The sequence below is a fragment of the Hyla sarda genome, chromosome 3 (assembly GCF_029499605.1).
Source record: "Hyla sarda isolate aHylSar1 chromosome 3, aHylSar1.hap1, whole genome shotgun sequence".
Taxonomy (NCBI): Eukaryota; Metazoa; Chordata; class Amphibia; order Anura; family Hylidae; genus Hyla; species Hyla sarda.
In genome coordinates, this window is record NC_079191.1 from 298,271,836 (window position 1) to 298,290,047 (window position 18,212).

The 18,212-nt window shown below is 41.3% G+C and overlaps 1 protein-coding gene across 2 annotated transcripts in view; it reads right to left on the reverse strand.

Moving 5' to 3' along the window:
- FMN2 (formin 2) overlaps nt 1-18,212 on the reverse strand; it is a 660,180-nt gene that overhangs the window by 205,954 nt on the left and 436,014 nt on the right. The gene's annotated exons all lie outside the window — the stretch shown is intronic.

Genomic DNA, 18,212 nt, shown 5'->3' on the forward strand with positions numbered 1-18,212 from the left:
CTGAGATTAGATACATAGGAAGAAAACTGTGAACATTTTGTATGGATGGATATTTGTATACAACCTACACAGGTAGAAAATGCATAAAAATCTAAACATTCTATTTATTTCCTTGAGCAGAGGAGATTTCTAAGGACCTCAGAAGAAGAGTTGTTGATGGAAGAAATTCAAGACCATTAAATTTAAGACAATTATTACTCTCCCCAGAAGTGTCCAACTAACAAATATCATGCTAAGAGCAAGGCATAAAAGAGTCTGCAAGTTCACAAAGAAACCCAGGTAACTTCTAAAAGCCATTCTCACATAAGCTAATGTCAATGTTTAAGAGTTCAGTGTGTTTTGTGGACGTGTGGTGTCCCAGCACCAAAAGCTGTCCTGTGTTCTGCGGATCTCCTCAGGCTAGCCAGTTGCACACGTGAAAGTGTCTTATGTTTAATATGTAAGTGCACTTTATTCTATTTTCTATATGCAATGTATAATATGTTGTCTGCATACTATGCCTTTAAGAGAGAGAGGAGCAGTGTAAACCAGGTGACCCTGTCCAATAGGAACCCCTAGATTGGTCAGTATATAGTGTGTGTGTGTGTGTGTGGATGGATAAGACAAATAAAATATGTACTTTTTGGATTAAATGAGAAGCAATATATATGGTAATATCATGGTTTGGTCTGTTTCGATCCACCTGGGCCACAGTGGTTTGCCATCATTAATGGAACAATGAATTCTGAAATATACCAGCAAGTTCTAAAAGGAACATATCAGAAGCTGAATGTCAAGAGAACAGGGTTCATGTAGCAAGACAACAACCCTGATCATAAAAGTCGTTCTATCAAAGAATGGATAAAGAAGTAAAGAGTTAATGTTTGGAATGGTCAAGTCAAAGTTCTGCCCTTAATCCAATAGACATATTATGGGAGCACCTGAAACAAACTTTTATTCTGAGGGTTTCCTTTTATGAACTGAGTTAGCGCAGTTTGGTGTGGAGGAATGGCCTAAAATGTTAAAATGCAGTTATGAGGGTTATAGGGGATACTGAAAGCTAACATACATATGATATGTGACAATGGATAATTTTTCTCAATTAATGACCAAGTCTAATATTTTTTACTTATTTGTTTGATTTGGTGTTCTTTTACTACTTTTATAACGTGTGAAATTATGATGTAGTTTTAGCACAAGCTATACAGAAAAACAGAAAATTCTGTAGGCTTTATACACTTTGGTTGAGATTTATCAAAACCTGTCCAGAGGAAAAGTTGCTGAGTTGCCCATAGCAACCAATCAGATCGCTTCTTTCATTTTTGAAAAGGCTTCTGAAAGCAATTTGATTGGTTGCTATGGGCAACTCAGCAACTTTTCCTCTGGACAGGATTCGATAAATCTCCCCCTTTATGTATGTCATTCTATGTATACATGATTAGGGTGCATCTCTTTAACATCATATTGGAGAGAAAAAATACTCTCTGAATTATGGTTTTGGTGCTGGGGTCCTGGGTCCAGATTAATCAAAACACTAAAAGACTATAAGCCACCATAAGCAGAATGTCAACATTCACAATATTCATTCAGTTTGTGCAGAACATGCAAACTGATGAGATAGCATAAATATTGCTAACCAACTGGAAAAAATATTAAATGCTCAGGGATAGCAACAATTAAGGGATTCATTTTGACCCTACTAACCTTTTCTAATGTTATGAATTAGCCTTACTCTTAGCCTAGACTGTTCGATCAATATGAAAAGGGCAATGCCATGCAGGAATGAAGCCCTGTCTGAAATGTACATCTGTGGTGTCCCAGTATGGGCTAGGGTCCTGCTGTCCCGTCAGGTTCAGTCTCAGTCTGTCGCTGGGGCTCTCCTGCAGTATCTCACCTTGAGTATACAGGTTTCCCATAAAGGGTTTTCATATAAAGAGTAAAGGACCTTTATTGTTTATCACATGATTATATTTGTACAACATGATTGTATTGTTACCCAGAGAACACCAGTGACCAGGTGACCTCTCAAGTGACCTATGGGCTCCTTGCACAGCTCCCCTATATAAGATGGGGAGGAGCTACCATCTCTCTCTTGTGATTCTCTTGTTCCTGAGGTCCAGTGCAGTCGTCTCAGTGTGTGTCTCCGGAGGCATTGGAGGCCTCAAGCCTAAAGTCTGCAGCCACCTGTCAATTGCAAGTAAGCTAAAGTCATCTAATGGTCAGTCATCAAGTCAGGCAAGTCAAGTCAAGTCTACTGTCTAGTCACCGTGGCCTGGATTATAGTCAGTCTACCTACTTCAAGTCCCAGCAAGCCTGCAAGGTCTCTCTGTGTCACTGGCCACCTCTCTGGGATACTGGCTGAACTGTAAAGACTGTGCCACCTATCTAACCTCAGTAAAAGCTGCCGTTACCCTTAACCTGGCCAGTAAGGTGGTTATATAGATAAACCACGCCCAGGTGTCATGAACACGAAGGGGTTAATACCATCCACTCCTGGGGCACTAACATCTGCCCCACATCTACCTCACTACACCCGTGGTTCACCACAACTTTGGCATCACGAACAGGATACGGGTGTGTGCCATATTGACACAAAGCCACAAGTCCTCCTCCCTAGTCTGAACTGTGTCCGAGAAAAAACGCATGCCGATGCAAAAATGTTTGCGCCAGAGAGTGTACGGGACTTTGTCTATAAATGTGTTTTCACCGTGGCGCTTGTGAAGTAGAGGGAGAGGTGAAAGTTGCTACTGCCATGTGTAAAGTTAGGACTGGGCCATGCTGCACTGTTCTACTGTGCCGATACCTGAAAGGGTTAAGTTGGCGCCGTAGAAGCACTCAAAGATGTCCAGTGCTGGTCAACTGGCGGCAGTGTGACATTTTCGGCCCCGGCAGCATGTGCCGGTGTAGTGAAGAATTTTGTGTCCTGAAGCGTTCTCACACTGCCGCTCAGCCTATCGCCGGCCGAGTCGGACTTAGCTGCGGCTGGTGATTGGCTGAGCGCAGTATGATTCTCCGACCACCGGTAACCAGGAAGAGGATTGCGGCGGAGACCGGAGCCGGTTATCGGAGGCCCCAGGGAAGCGGAGGAAGGTATGTACATCTTTATTTTTTTTACTGCCGGCAGTATGGGGGACAATTTTTATATTCTGGAGTTCTCCTTTAAGAATGCAGGGTTTTTCCATTTTCATTTTTTCCTCATCACCTTGTAAAAATCCTAACGCTTTCAATTTTGCACATAAAATTCCATATGATGGCTTATTTTTTGCGCCACCAATTCTACTTTTCAGTGACAGTCATTTTACCCCAAAAAATCCATGACGAAATGGGAAAAAAATTCATACGCTATTTGGACTTCGGAATTTTTTTTGCGCGTACGCCATCTATTGACCGTGCAGTTTAATTAACAATATATTTTTATAATTCGGACATTTCCGCACGCGGGGATACCACGTTTATTTTTATTTACACTGTTTTTTTTATGGGAAAAGGGGGGTGATTCAAACTTTTATTAGGGAAGGGGTTAAATGACCTTTATTAACTTTTTTTTCCACTTTTTTTTTGCAGTGTAATAGCTCCCATAGGGGGCTATAACACTGCACACACTGATCTTTTACACTGATCCCAGCAAAGCCATAGCTTTGCATAGATCAGTGTTATAGGCGGTCGATTGCTCAAGCCTGTATCTCAGGCGTGGAGCAATAAATCGCTGATCGGACGCGACGGAGCAAGGTAAGGGGACATCAGCTCGCGTCCTAGCTTATCGGGAAATCGCGATTTTATCCCGATTGTCCCGATCAGCCCGACTGAGCTGCCGGGAAGCTTTCACTTTAATTTAGGCGCGGCGATCAACTTTAATCGCCACATCTAAAGGGTTAATAGCGCACAGCACAACGATCGGTGCCACACACTATTAGACCAGGCTCCCGGCTATCATTAGCCGCTGGGACCGACCCAGTATGAAGTGGGGTCACGGTGTGACCCCATTTTATATACCGGGACCGGGCGTAGGGCGTACAGGTACGCCCTACGTCCTTAAGAGATTAAACAGGAAGTCCCAGGTGCGCAGCTGTGTTTGAAATCCCGGTGGCTGCGTCCGGCTCTGAAAATTCTGACTGGTTGCCCGATGCAGCGCAGACTCTGCAGACACCAACGATCGCAAGTAAGCCGCAGACACCAAAGATCACAAGAAAGTCGCAGACAGCAATGATCGCAAGTACGTTTCTGGTACCGGTGGTGAGTCACATTAACCCCTTAGTGCCCAGCAGTGTTCCCAAGTACTTACCATCAGGAGGGGGAGCGCCACCCAGGGTAAGTCAGTCATCAGACTAGGCCGCTGCAGCACCTCCCCAAGCATCTTAAGGGGCCAGTACTCCCCAGGTTACAGTGGGGCTCAATGGTAAAAAACAGAGGACAGGAATTAAAGTGCATGTGGATGGGAAGAGTACAGATGGCTACCTTCTCCGTCTCTTCTATGTTAGGTCCACAATGAAGCGCAACAATAAGATCAGCAAGACATCCCATGCCCAGCATCAACAAGTCCGTCAGATTCACAAAGAAATGATAGAAATCATGATCCAAAAGGTGCAAACAAATGTCCTGAAGGAAGTTGTTAACAAACTGGTCCCAGACAGCATAGGAAAGACACTGAAAGAGCATGTCGGTCCATTTACCCTCTCCATGATGTCTATGTTCATAAAGCAGAGATGCTGAAAAAACTAAAGTTTGAGCTGGGTTAACTTATTGAGCTCCATGGAGAGGGGAATGCTTCAGAGAATGTGCCCAAGCCCACTCTTGCTGCCACAGAGGTTGGGCCTGACCAGCGGGCAACAAGAAAAGTGCCTCGGCCTACTCCAGCTGTTGCGGAGGTATGGCTGGCCCAACAGGCACCAACTGTTATTCCCCCAGAGGCACAATCTGCTGCTGTACAAGTGGTGGTCACTGTGAGCCCGACCATCACAGAATCCTATTTGTCCCATGTCTCGTGGAGCACCCATGTCAACCCCATGGAGGGGGCCCAGTCCCAACCTAGGAAACATTCCGACAGGCATGGCTGGGATGGCACAGTACCTATGTAAAGAAATGTTCTATTTGTGTACTTGTGTACACTAACTTTACCAAAATTGGTTGTAAGACTAACTGACTTCTGTGTGCAAGTACACTCTCTTTTTGTTGTTCCAGATTTACAAGCAATGTTCAAGCACAGTGCCTGACGAACTTGTCAAGAAAGTTTTGTGGTAACCAATCTTGTAAGTGTTGTGCCCGGCTTCAGTAGAGATTCGTTGGAACCTGACAGAGCCTGAACTTTATAGTGTATCTGGACTACTGAGCGATACATGGACATCTGTGTACATATAGTCATAGAAATATATTTTTATTCGCCACTATGCATGATGGACATATTTGTGTTTCCTTACTATGATTATTAGCTATATATATATAAAACTCAAAGTGTATGTGTGTGTGTGTGTGTATGTTCCAGCATCACATCCAAACGGCTAAAGATATTAACATGAAACTTGGCACACATGTTACTTATATGTCAACAACAAACATAGGATAGGTAATTTAACCCTTACCCACCCCCATTTGCCAGGATGGGTTTTTTTGTTTAAAGTCCCATACAAGTCTATGGGAAATATATGTTACTGCATAATTTCCAAACGGCTGGAGATATTTCGATAATACTTGGTCACATGTTACTTATATGTCCACTTAAAATATAGGATAGTTAATTTAACCATTAACTACCCCCATTTGTGAGGGTGGGGTTTTTTGTTTTAAGTCTCATGCAAATCAATGGGAAATCCTATATACTTGCATGGGACTTTAAACAAAAACCCCATCCTTCACATATGGCGGTAGGTTAGGGGTTAATTTAACTATTATATATTTTTGACATATAAGTAACATGTGACCAAGTATTATCAAAATATCTCCAGCCATACGGAAGTTGTGCTGGAACATACATTTCCCATAGATTTGCTTTGGACTTTAAACAAAAACCCCAACCCTGGCAAATGAGGGTAGGTTAGGGTTAAATTAACTATCCTATACTTTTAGTATACATATAAGTAATATGTGACCGAGTAAGAACCAAATTTCTGCAGCTGTTTGGAAGTTATGCAGTAACATATACTTCTCATAGACTTTAAACAAAAACGCAGACTCTCACAAATGGGAGTGGGTAATGGGTTAAATTACCTATCCTATGTTTGTTGTTGACATATAAGTAAAATGTGTGCCAAGTTTCATGTTAATATCTTTAGCCGTTTGGAAGTGATGCTGGAACATTCACACATACACACATATACACGTTGAGTTTTATACATATATATATATATATATATATATAATATAGATTAGCGTTGCCCAGTTTTTCCTTCCAAATCCTTGTTGGGGAGGAAAACCAACAAAGGAGTAAGCTTTTGATTTCATATCCCATACTCATATATTGTTGTCATCTCCCGTCCTCATCTCCCGTCCTCATCTCCCAACCTCATATCCCAACCTCATATCCCAACCTCATGTCCCATCCTCATGTCCCATCCTCATGTCCCATCCTCATATCCCTATAAAAGAAAAACAGAAAACGAGGCCCAAAAAGGTGCCTAGTGCATTACCCTGGGAGACAAGAAACTCCCCGCAAAAAGTGGGGGTGGGTAAGGGGTCTAATAGATGGCCGCTCACCTGGAGCGTGTATAATTTACGCATATAACCTCAATCTGAGATACAAAAAGGATCCTGTGCAAGCCCGCAGGTCTCAGGATGGGTCCAGAGAGAGATCCCGTGTGTGAACTGGATATAGCAAGGAAAGATGACCTTCATGCAGGCGCTCGGAAGTCAAGAGAGATCTCACAGCCAAGTCATGGAAGTGGATTAAAGTTCAAGTTTATTGATTCATAGCAGCAATAACGCGTTTCGGGGTGTACATACCCCTTCATAGATTGACAGATTCAATTCTTCTATCTGTCAATCTGAAGGGGTATGTATACCCTGAAATGCGTTATTGCTGCTATGAATCAATTAACTTGAACTTTAATCCACTTTAATCCACTGTGAGAGCTCTCTGGACTTCCAAGTGACTGCATGAAGGTCATCTTTCCTTGCTACAATATTCCAATACATAGAAAAAATACCAGGGCAACTCACCAAATGCGTAAACTTGAATGCTTCTTTATTGTGCTATGAAGGGTACAAATAGTGCAGGACACAGGTGGACGGTATACAGGGGGATGTTCGTTCGGGTCTACGGTGCCGTTTCGCAAGATATGCTTCAACTGGCCCACAGCGTCTTACAGCCGGAAACAGCCTTTAAATATCCCTCCCCTCTGTTGACATGGAAACCATCCAAACAAAAGGTAAGTGCAATAAAAACATGTTAAAACTAACTGTGTGTTACACAAAGAGTAATCTTATAATAACGAACTGAGCTCTGTACGTTCTTTAACATCCATTGCTTCCAAACGAAGAATCCATATAGTTTCTCTTCTCAATAGGATTTCTTCTTTAGTTTTTCCACCGTATCCGTGTTCGATCCTCTCAAGGCTGGCAAACTGGAATCCACATTTTTCTTTTGAATGAACTTCATTTATATGTTGTATAAATCTTGTGGCTCCAATGCCGGTCCTGAGGGATCGAACATGTTCCCGGATCCTGTGGAATAGGGGCCTTTTTGTCTTCCCAATGTAAAATAAATGACAGTTACACACTAGTTACACAACCTACATTTCATACATTGTCTCACCGTAATTTTGTTTCCTGCTAGTTCCAAATTTCTGCACTTCATATTAAATATACAAAACGAACAGGAACCGCAACTGAAATTACCTTTCGGTCGTGATTCAGACAGCAAATTTGACTCAACATAGTTTTTTCTCCTCCTCAACACATCTCCTATTGTTTTATTTTTCTTATACGTAATAATTGGTTTCTCAGTAGTGACTTCTGCTATATCCACATCTTCCTGTAGGACATACCAGTTATTCATAATAGCATTTTTTACCACATTATTAATAGGTGTGTTGGCAAAAGAAAAAATGCAACGTTTATTGTTCTTTTTTTCTTTCGTTCTCAACAAAACTTCTCTTGGTACTTTTTCAATCTTCTTTCTTGCCTCTACAATTAATTTACACGGATAACCTCTCTGTTATAGGCGATATTGTAACTCATCAGCCTGTTTTTGAAATATTAAATGATTACTGTTAATCTGTTTGAGTCTAACTAGCTGGCTATATGGTATATTATTTTTAACCTGAGGGGGGTGTGAAGACTGGTAATGTAATAATGAATTTTTAGCAATAGATTTCCTAAAACCCGATGTAACAATATTCCCATCAACAATATCTACTTGTACGTCCAAAAATTCAAGATGTTGATCACCAAATACATATGTAAAAAACATATTGACCCCGTATACTTGGTTAAGATAGTTAACAAAAGCTGAGAACTCGTCCTTTGACCCATCCCAAATAATGAACAGGTCATCCACATATCTGAGAAAAAGTTTAATTTTTCCAATGAAGGGGTTTTTGATGTAAAAACCCAATTGTCTTCCAGTATGGAGAGGAAAATATTAGCATAAGCACATGAGGTGGGAGACCCCATGGCCGTACCATGTATCTGTTTATACCACTCCCCTCCATACTGGAAGACATTATTGCTCAAAATGAATGTGAGGGCTTCCGTAACAAAATCTACAAAATCAGTTGATTTATCCATCCTCCGTAGGATAGTGGTCATGGCCTGTATCCCCGCATCCAATGGGATGCGGGTATATAGGCTTTCCACATCCACGGAACATAACCTAAATCCAGATTGCCACTGGAAATTATTCAAAATTTTTATTAAATCTCCCGTGTCTCTAAGATAAGAAGGTAATTCTCTCAGCAATGGTGATACAAGCCAATCAATATAGCTAGACAAAAATTCAGTCGGTGACCCAATCCCCGAGACAATGGGACGTTCCGGGGGCTGGGTCACCGACTTATGGACCTTAGGCAATATGTACCAAGACTGTTTTTCAATTGTTCTCGGAAGAAGCCGTTCCGCAATCTTCCTGCTAATGACACCTTTATCATGATATTTCCGAAGGAAAGATCTTAAATTATTAATTATTTGTGGACAGGGATCTTTTTTCAACTTGCAATACGTGAATTCATCTCTTAACTGTCTCAGGGCTTCATTATTGTAATCAGTAGTTTTCCAGAGTACTACACCTCCACCCTTATCGGCATTAGTAACAACTATATCTTCCCTTTTTCTTAATTTATTAAGGGCTATCCTTTCTCTCTCTGAGACGTTACTATTAGCCTTAGGGTAAATAAGTGCTTTAACCTCTTTCGTAACTAACTTCTGAAATAAATCAAGTGGACTACCCGGTGTGACAGGAGGGTTAAACAACGAAGTATTACCACCCGTAAAGATCTCACTCTTATTGCTATCTAGTCCCTCAACATCATGTTCAATGGTGTCTGCAAGAAACATAACAATTTCACGTTCTTCCTCAGTAAATTCGTTGGGTATACAAAAACCTAATGGTCCAATTTTACAACTAATATTGCCTTCAGGTAATACTTCATTTTTATTATTTTTTGCTGCAGAATTTTTTTTTTTATTATTCACTTTTTGGACACCTTCTTGAAACTGGACATAAACTGTTCTGTGAGACCAAAGTTCAGTCCTTTATTCAATAATGTAATAGTATCCTCATCAAATTCTTCATCTGTAAGATTCACTACTATGTTCTCCGGACTTATTTGCGCCAGGTCAAATTCTTGTGTCTTGGCATGCGTTTCCTCAGGGTTCTTTGATTTTCTTCTCCCTCTACGGGTCCTGGGTCTAAAGGGACGGTCACCGCCTTTTGATATTTACTATATCTTCAGTAGACTCTGCAGATCCACTGCTATCTGTATCCGTAGTCATGAAATCCAAACTTTTATTTTTATTTTTGCTCAAACTTGATTTATTAAAGAACTTTTTCGATTAATGCTATTTCTTTTATTCCATGTAAAGACTTGCTGACTTTCAAAGTCCTTTTTGTCTCTAATAAATTTATCTCGCTTCACAACTTTAATTTTTTCTTGTAAGAGGCTCAGTTTGTTTTCCAAGTTCTGTAAGAACACCGAAAATTGTTGTTCTGAAAGTCGTGTTCTCATTTCACATTTCACTTTACACAACTCTGCCGTTACTGTTTCATACTCTGACTTGTTTCTCTCCAATACAAATTTTTTAATTTCCAAAGAATGTTGCAGATGTAAATCATCCCATTTTTTAACAAAGTCAGGATCATCTGTATATTGAGAAGGAGACTTGTATACACGTAGTCCTCTTGGAACACGTAGGTTAGTAACATATGCCTCCAAAGAATGAATGGTCCAAAAGAGCCTAGTTTCTTTTTTGGCTAGGGATTGAACTTTAAACTCAAGTGATTTCGTGCTTAAAAGTGAAATTTCATCCTTGTGTTCACACGACGCAAAGAACATCCCAGCGTCCACCCGGCCTGCACTAACAGTAATATTAGAGGTTACCATCTCCATATTCAGGTGTGCTAATTCTGTGGCTATCTCGTGCTCAGAGTATAAACTGAAAAGCCTTTAAACGATACTCGTGTGTAGAAAATAACTCGGCACAGCTCGCCTAATCAGCTGCACATACAACTCAATACCTCTGGAAGGTTTTTGTTTTCACGCTGTACACTTTCCAGTAAAAATGACATGTTTACTTTATTTTGTGGGTCAATACAATTAAAATGATACCCATGTTATATGCTTTTCTATAATTGTACCGCTTAAAAAAAAAAAATCTCAAACCATTTTAACAAAATTAGTATGTTTGAAATTGCCCTATTTTGACCACCTATAACTTTCTCATTTTTCCGTATATGGGGCGATATGGAAATTCTCCATGCCAGCACAATGCACTATTTGCCCACTGATCTTAACACTGCCAACCTAGGCAGTCGTGCAGTACCTGCTGCTTTTTTGGATACATCGTGGATATTTCCACCAGTACTCTTCAATGAGAACTTCTTCTCAAGCACTGTTAAGTCTACCTTTGAACTTATCTATCCGGAGACTGATAATGAAATCAAGACTACTGCAGTTATTACCTCCGTAGAGGAAAAGGTCAAATTAAAATCTCACAGTTTTGAACATTTTTCCAAGTGGTCTTCTGCCGTACGAGCCATTGCACGTCTTATTCACATTGCTCATCACTTTGCAAATAGCGGTGACAATAATCAAGAGTGTCAGAAGTGGCACATCTGTAATGGGCCCTACACAATTGAGGTTGCTAAAGCCGAAAGACTCATCCAATGTGTCCAACATGAAGTATAGTCACAAACCATTCACAACGTGTCAAAGGGACTCAACCCATCTAAAGATAGTCCTCTATACCAGTTGAATCCAATCACTGATCAGAACAAACTACTCCGAGTTGATGGTCGCATAGCAAGGTCTAATCTGACAAGTGAAGAGCAAAATCCACTAATCATTCCAGGACGTCACCACATTACTGCTCCCTCTGTGAAGTGACGGCCTTGGGGTTGCACTTGCTCATGATAATGTCTGACTAGCAGAACAGTAAAGTCTGCAGGTTTCTAGATAATCAGGATGAAGAGATGTATAGCCTCCATACATAATTGCGTCAAGTGCCAAAGGCTAAGAGAAAAACATCTTAATCAACAAATGTCAGAGCTTCCAACAGACAGATTAAGCACTGAACCACCGTTAACCTGGACCTGGACCATTGTTACACGTAAGACTCGTGGCGGACAACAATAAACAATATAACAATAAACGTTGGGCCGTTCTATTTACTTGTTTAAGCATTCGTGCAGTGCATATCAAAGTTATAGAATCAATGGACTCTTCTTGCTTTATTAATGCCTTCAGAAGATTCGTCTGCATACGTGGACCTGTAAAGTTACTTAGATCCAACTGCGGGACAAATTTTACAGGAGCAGAGAAGATAGAGAACCTCTTCAATGACAACAAGTGTAAATGGAAATTCAATCCGCCACGTTCCTCACATATGGGAGACTCTTGGGAATGCATGATTGGGATTTCTAGGAAAATTCTGGAGTCTATGCTGCCTGACCACAAATCTTCCCAGCTCACACATGAAGTCTTGGTCACATTCCTTGCAGAGGTTTAAGCAGTAATTAATGCAAGACCACTTGTTCCTGTTTCCTCAAACCCAGAGTCTCCAGTATTGCTAACTCCAGCCACTCTTAACTCAAAAGATTGGAGTAGCCACTATTCCTCCTCAGGACTTCGATTGTCAAAATGTTTACAAATACCAATGGAAACGGGTCCAACATCTTTCTAATGTGTTTTGGAACCGTTGGAAGATGGAATACCTTTGCAATCTTCAAAGTCAAAGAAAATGGCAAGTCAGCAATCCCGACCTGCAAAACGGGGACATAGTTCACCTGAAAGAAAGGGATGCTCATCATAACAATTGGCCGATGGGTCTTATTACAAAGACTATTCCAAGTAATGATGGCAAGGTGCGGAAAGTAGAAGTTAAAGTAATGAAAAAAGGTTCTGCAAGATACTACTTCAGACCCATAAACTGCTTCTGCCTACGTAGGAAGATGAACCCCTCACACTGACCTGATGCTAAGAAAGATGTTCCAGAAGAAGAAACATCTATTATTCATGGACTTAAAGTTTATTGTTGTTATTAGAAAGTATAGATTTCGAAGGGGAGTGTCATGTTACACATGCATGGTTTGCCTTTTTTTTTTAATCTTGTGTGTCCCTTCTCTCTTCCCTTCATTCTGTTCTCAGTATTGGCTCCATGTACCTGTTAGCTGCTCGCAGCATAATCTTTTGACCTATCCATTTGTTCATCGGTGTATGATCTGCACAATTTGGAATAAACTTCATCACAATCTGTAGATTGTGATGAAGTTTATTCCAAATTGTGCAGATCATGTCGTGTCATTTGGATCGAGTCACTGTCAGCCAATTCAACTAAGATTGGAGGTTACCGTTATCTCATCACAAACTAAGTTTCAGAGATCTTACTTTCAATGCTTAGATTGAAGAGGCAGAACACCTCATGTTCTGTCCTCATGTGGGACTGATTTGTGATGAAGATATTGTAAGCTGAAAATAGAAGGTGAATTCAAGCAGAAGAAACAGACTTGGTCGCACATCTACATATTGTATTTTGATCTAATTGCTTCTCAGCATAAACTCAAAAACTAACAGGTTGTCAGTATACATTTTTATCAAAAGGTACAAGCCCACTCGCCACGTCAAGGCCACCTAATTAGAGTGGGTCCCTAACATCCCTAGCATAAAATGGCGTAGCACTGGGCGGCGACCACCACCGCCGCAACACCCAGTGCCCACACGGGGGAATGACCCACTGGCAGAGCGGCCCCAATGCCACTCAAACCAGTCCATGGGTCGCACCTCCCTACAGACACTGTGCCACGGCAGAAACGGATGCTGCACAGCACCACACCAGTGTGAACAGGGTGTAAAAGCTCACTTACCAGTCTCTTCCGAGTAAGAACATACCCCATATGTGGATGTAAAGTGCTCTGCTGGCACACTACAGGGCTCAGAAGAGAAGGAGCGACATTGGGCTTTTGGAGATAGAATTAGATTGGAATTGAAGGCCATGTGCGTTTACATAGCTCCCATGTTGCCAGAACAGTGCCCCCCCACATGTGACCCCATTTTGGAATCTATACCCCTCACGGAATGTAACAAGGGGGGCAGTGAGCATTTACACCCCACAGGTGTAAAAATTAAATTTTTCATTTACACAGCCCACTGTTCCGAAGATCTGTCAAAAACACCAGTGGGGTATAAATGCTCACTGCACCCCTTATTAAATTCTGTGAGTGGTGTAGTTTCCAAAATGGGGTAACATGTGGGGGTCCACTGTTCTGGCATCACGGGGGGCTTTGTACATGCACATGGCCCTTGACATCCATTCCAACCAAATTCTCTCTCCAAAAGCCCAATGTCGCTCCTTCCCTTCAGAGCCCTCTAGTGCACCCATAGAGCACTTTACATCCACATATGAAGTATTTCCTTATTCGAGAGAAATGGGGTTACACATTTTTGGGGGCATGTTCTCCTATTACTCCTTGTGAAAATGAAAAGTTTGGGGTAACACCAGCATTTTAGTGTTAAAAATCGAATTTTTTATTTTCACGTCCCACTTTAACGAAAGTTCGTCAATCACCTGTGGGGTATAAAGACTCAATTTACCCCTTTTTATGTTCCTTGAGGGGTGCAGTTTCCAAAACAGTAGCCATGTGCTTTTTTTGTTTTACTGTTCTGGCATCATGGGGGCTTCCTAAATCAGACATGCCCCCCAAAAACCATTTCAGCAAAATTCGCTCTCCATAATGCCATTGTCGCTCCTTCCCTCTTGAGCCCTCCAGTGCACCCACAGAGCCCTTATCATCCACATATGAGGTATTTCCTTACTCGAGAGAAAATTAATTACAAGTTTTGGTTGGACTTTTTACCTTTTACCCCTTGTAAAAATGAAAAAAAATGGGGCTGCAATAATATGTTTGTGTAAAAAAAAAAAATCGAGATTTTGATTTTTCTCCTTCATTTTGCTGCTATTCCTGTGAAACACCTAAAGGGTTAACAAACTTTTTCAATGTCATTTTGAATACTTTGAGGGGTGCAGTTTTCATGATGTGGTCCATTATAGGGAATTTCCAACATAAAGACCCTCATATTCACTTCAAAACTTAACTGGTCCCTGAAAAATTCAGATTTTGACATTTTTGTGAAAAATTTGAAAATTGCTGCTATACTTTGAAGCCCTCTGATGTCTTCAAAAAGTAAAAACATGTCAGCTTTATGATGCCAACATAAAGTAAACATATTGTGTATGTGAATCAATATGTAATTTATTTGACATGTCACTTTTCCTTACAAGCAGAGAGCTTCAAAGTTAGAAAAATGCTAAATTTCCAAATTTTTCACCAAGAAATGATGCAAGTATCGACGAAAATTTACATCTAACACAGTACAATATGTCACGGAAAAACTATCTCGGAATCAAATTTATAAGTAAAATCATCCCAGAGTTATTAATGCATGAAGTGATAGAGGTCAGATTTGAAAAAAATGCTCCCATCCTTAGGGTCATAATGGGCTCCGTCCCCAAGGGGTGAAATGTGAACAATGAACCCCATGTGACTATGTGAGCCAATGAGACCCAAAAAGTCTCCCCTGTATAGTGAGGTACAGGGGAGGAGTTAGTCAGTCTAATTCCATCCAGGCTCCTCAGCAACAGCTAAGCTCAAGCGTGCTGTGTGTCGTGTGTCCTAAATTGAGGCCTACTATTCACATATTCCTTCTTTTCACTTGTGGGCCAAATTAAATGATGCAAATACATTTGTCAGAGGTTATCAACAACATACCTAGCAACCAATAGTAAGGTTGCCCACCCCATCACCATTTTCTTCCTCGAATATGCGAATAGAACGAATATGCGAAATTCGCGAATATAGGACGAATATTCCTCAATATATTCGCGAAATATCACAAATTCGAATATGGGCAATGCCGCTCATCACTAATTAACAGTATAATGTTAGTGTAGAGATTCGTAAGAGACTGAGGACCCTTGACATGGGTTGCGAGCTTGCGTATTTTGGCCAAAATATCAACTAATAGGGTGAGGCAAAAAAGTATTTAGTCAGCCACCAACTGTGCAAGTTCTCCCACTTAAAAAGACGAGAGAGGTCTGTAATTTTCATCATAGGTACACTTCAAGTATGAGAGACAGATTGGGAGGAAAGAATATTGTAGAATTTCTTAAGAATTAATTGGTAAATTCCTTGGTAAAATAAGTATTTGGTCACCTTCAAATAAGTAAGATTTCTGGCAAGACTTCTTTAAGAGTCTCCTCTGTCCTCTACTCGTTACCTGTTTTAACTTATCAGTATAAAAGACACCTGTCCACAACCTCAAACAGTCAAACTCCAAATTCCATAATGGCCAAGACCAAAGAGCTGTCGAAGGACACCAGAAACAAAATTGTAGATCTGCACCAGGCTGGGAAGACTGTATCTGATATAGGCAAGCAGCTTGTTGTGAAGAAATCAACTGTGGGAGCAATTATTAGAAAATGGAAGACATACAAGACCACTGATAATCTCCCTCAATCTGGGTCTCCATACAAGATCTCACCCCTGTGGTGTCAAAATAATCACAAGAACGGTGAGCAAAAATCCCAGAACCACAAGAGGACCTAGTGAATGACCTGCAGAGAGATAGGACCAAAGTAACAAAGGCTACCATCAGTAACACACTACGCCACCAGGGACTCAAATCATGCATTGCCAGACATGTCCCCGTGCTTAAAGGAGATATCCAGTGCTGAAAAACGTATCCCCTATCCTAAGGATAGGGAATAAGTTTCAGATTGCAGGGGGGGGGTCTGACCGCTGGGCCCCCCCCCCGCAATTTCCTGTACGGTGCCCCGGCAGCCTGCAGGGGTCAGCATGTTGACCAAGCGGCAACTGACACGCCCCCTCAATACAACTCTATGGCAGAGCCGGAGCACTGCCTTCGGCAATCTCCGGCTCTGCCATAGCGATGTATTGAGGGGGCGTGTCAGCCTCTGTTTCGTGCGGTGGTCAACACCCGCTATCTGGCCAGTGAGCTGGGGCCCCGTACAGGAGATCGCGGGGGCCCCAGCGGTCGGACCCCCCGCAATCTGAAACTTAGCCCCTATCCTTAGGATAGGGAATAAGTTTTTCAGTACTGGACTACCCCTTTAACCCCTTAAGGCCCGTTTTTTTTTTCCGTTTTTGCATTTTAATTTTTTGCTCCTTGCATTTAAAAAATCATAACTCTTTCAATTTTGCACCAAAAAATCCATATGATGGCTTATTTTTTGCGCCACCAATTCTACTTTGTAATGACGTCAGTCATTTTGCCCAAAAATCTACGGTGAAACGGAAAAAAAAAATCATTGTGCGACAAAATTGAAAAAAAAACGCAGTTTTGTAACTTTTGGGGGCTTCCGTTTCTACGTAGTACATTTTTCGGTAAAAATGACATCTTATCTTTATTCTGTAGGTCCATACGATTAAAATGATACCCTACTTATATAGGTTTTATTTTGTCGGACTTCTGGAAAAAATCATAACTACATGCAGGAAAATTAATACGTTTAAAATTGACCCCTATAACTTTTTTATTTTTCCGTGTATGGGGCGGTATGAGGGCTAATTTTTTGCGCCGTGATCTGAAGTTTTTTACGGTACCATTTTTGCATTGATAGGACTTATTGATCGCTTTTTATTCATTTTTAAATGATATAAAAAAGTGACCAAAAATGCACTATTTTGGACTTTGGAATTTTTTTGCGCGCACGCCATTGACCGAGCGGTTTAATTAATGATATATTTTTATAATTCGGACATTTCCACACGCGGTGATACCATATATGTTTGTTTTTATTTTTATTTACACTGTGGTTTTTTTTGGGGAAAAGGGGGGTGATTCAAACTTTTAATAGGGAAGGAGTTAAATGATCTTTATTCACTTTTTTTTCCACTTTTTTTTTGCAGCGTTATAGGTCCCATAGGGACCTATAACACTGCACACACTGATCATCATTGATCACTGGTTTCTCATAGGAAACCAGTGATCGACGATTCTGCCGCATGACTGCTCATGCCTGGATCTCAGGCACTGAGCAGTCATTCAGCGATCGGACAGCGAGGAGGAAGGTAGGGGCCCTCCCGCTGTCCTGTCAGCTGTTCGAGATGCATGGCTAAAGGGTTAATAGCATGCGGCGCCGCGATCGGCGCTGCGCGCTATTAGAGGCGGGTCCCGGCTTCACTATGACGCCGGGCCCGCCGTGATATGACACGGGGTTACTGTGTAACCCCGCGTTATATCAGGAGAGCAGGACCAAGGACGTACCGGTACGTCCTTGGTCCTTAAGGGGTTAAGCCAGTATATGTCTGGGCCAGTCTGAAGTTTGCTGGAGAGCATTTGGATGATCCAGAAGAGGATTGGGAGAATGTCATATGGTCAGATGAAACCAAAGTAGAACTTTTTGGTAAACACTCAACTCGTCGTGTTTGGAGGAGAAAGAATGCTGAGTTGCATCTAAAAAACACCATACCTACTGTAAAGCATGGAGGTGGAAACATGCTTTAGGGCTTTTTTTCTGCAGGAAGACTGATCCGTGTAAAGTAAAGAATGAATGGGGCCACGTATCGTGAG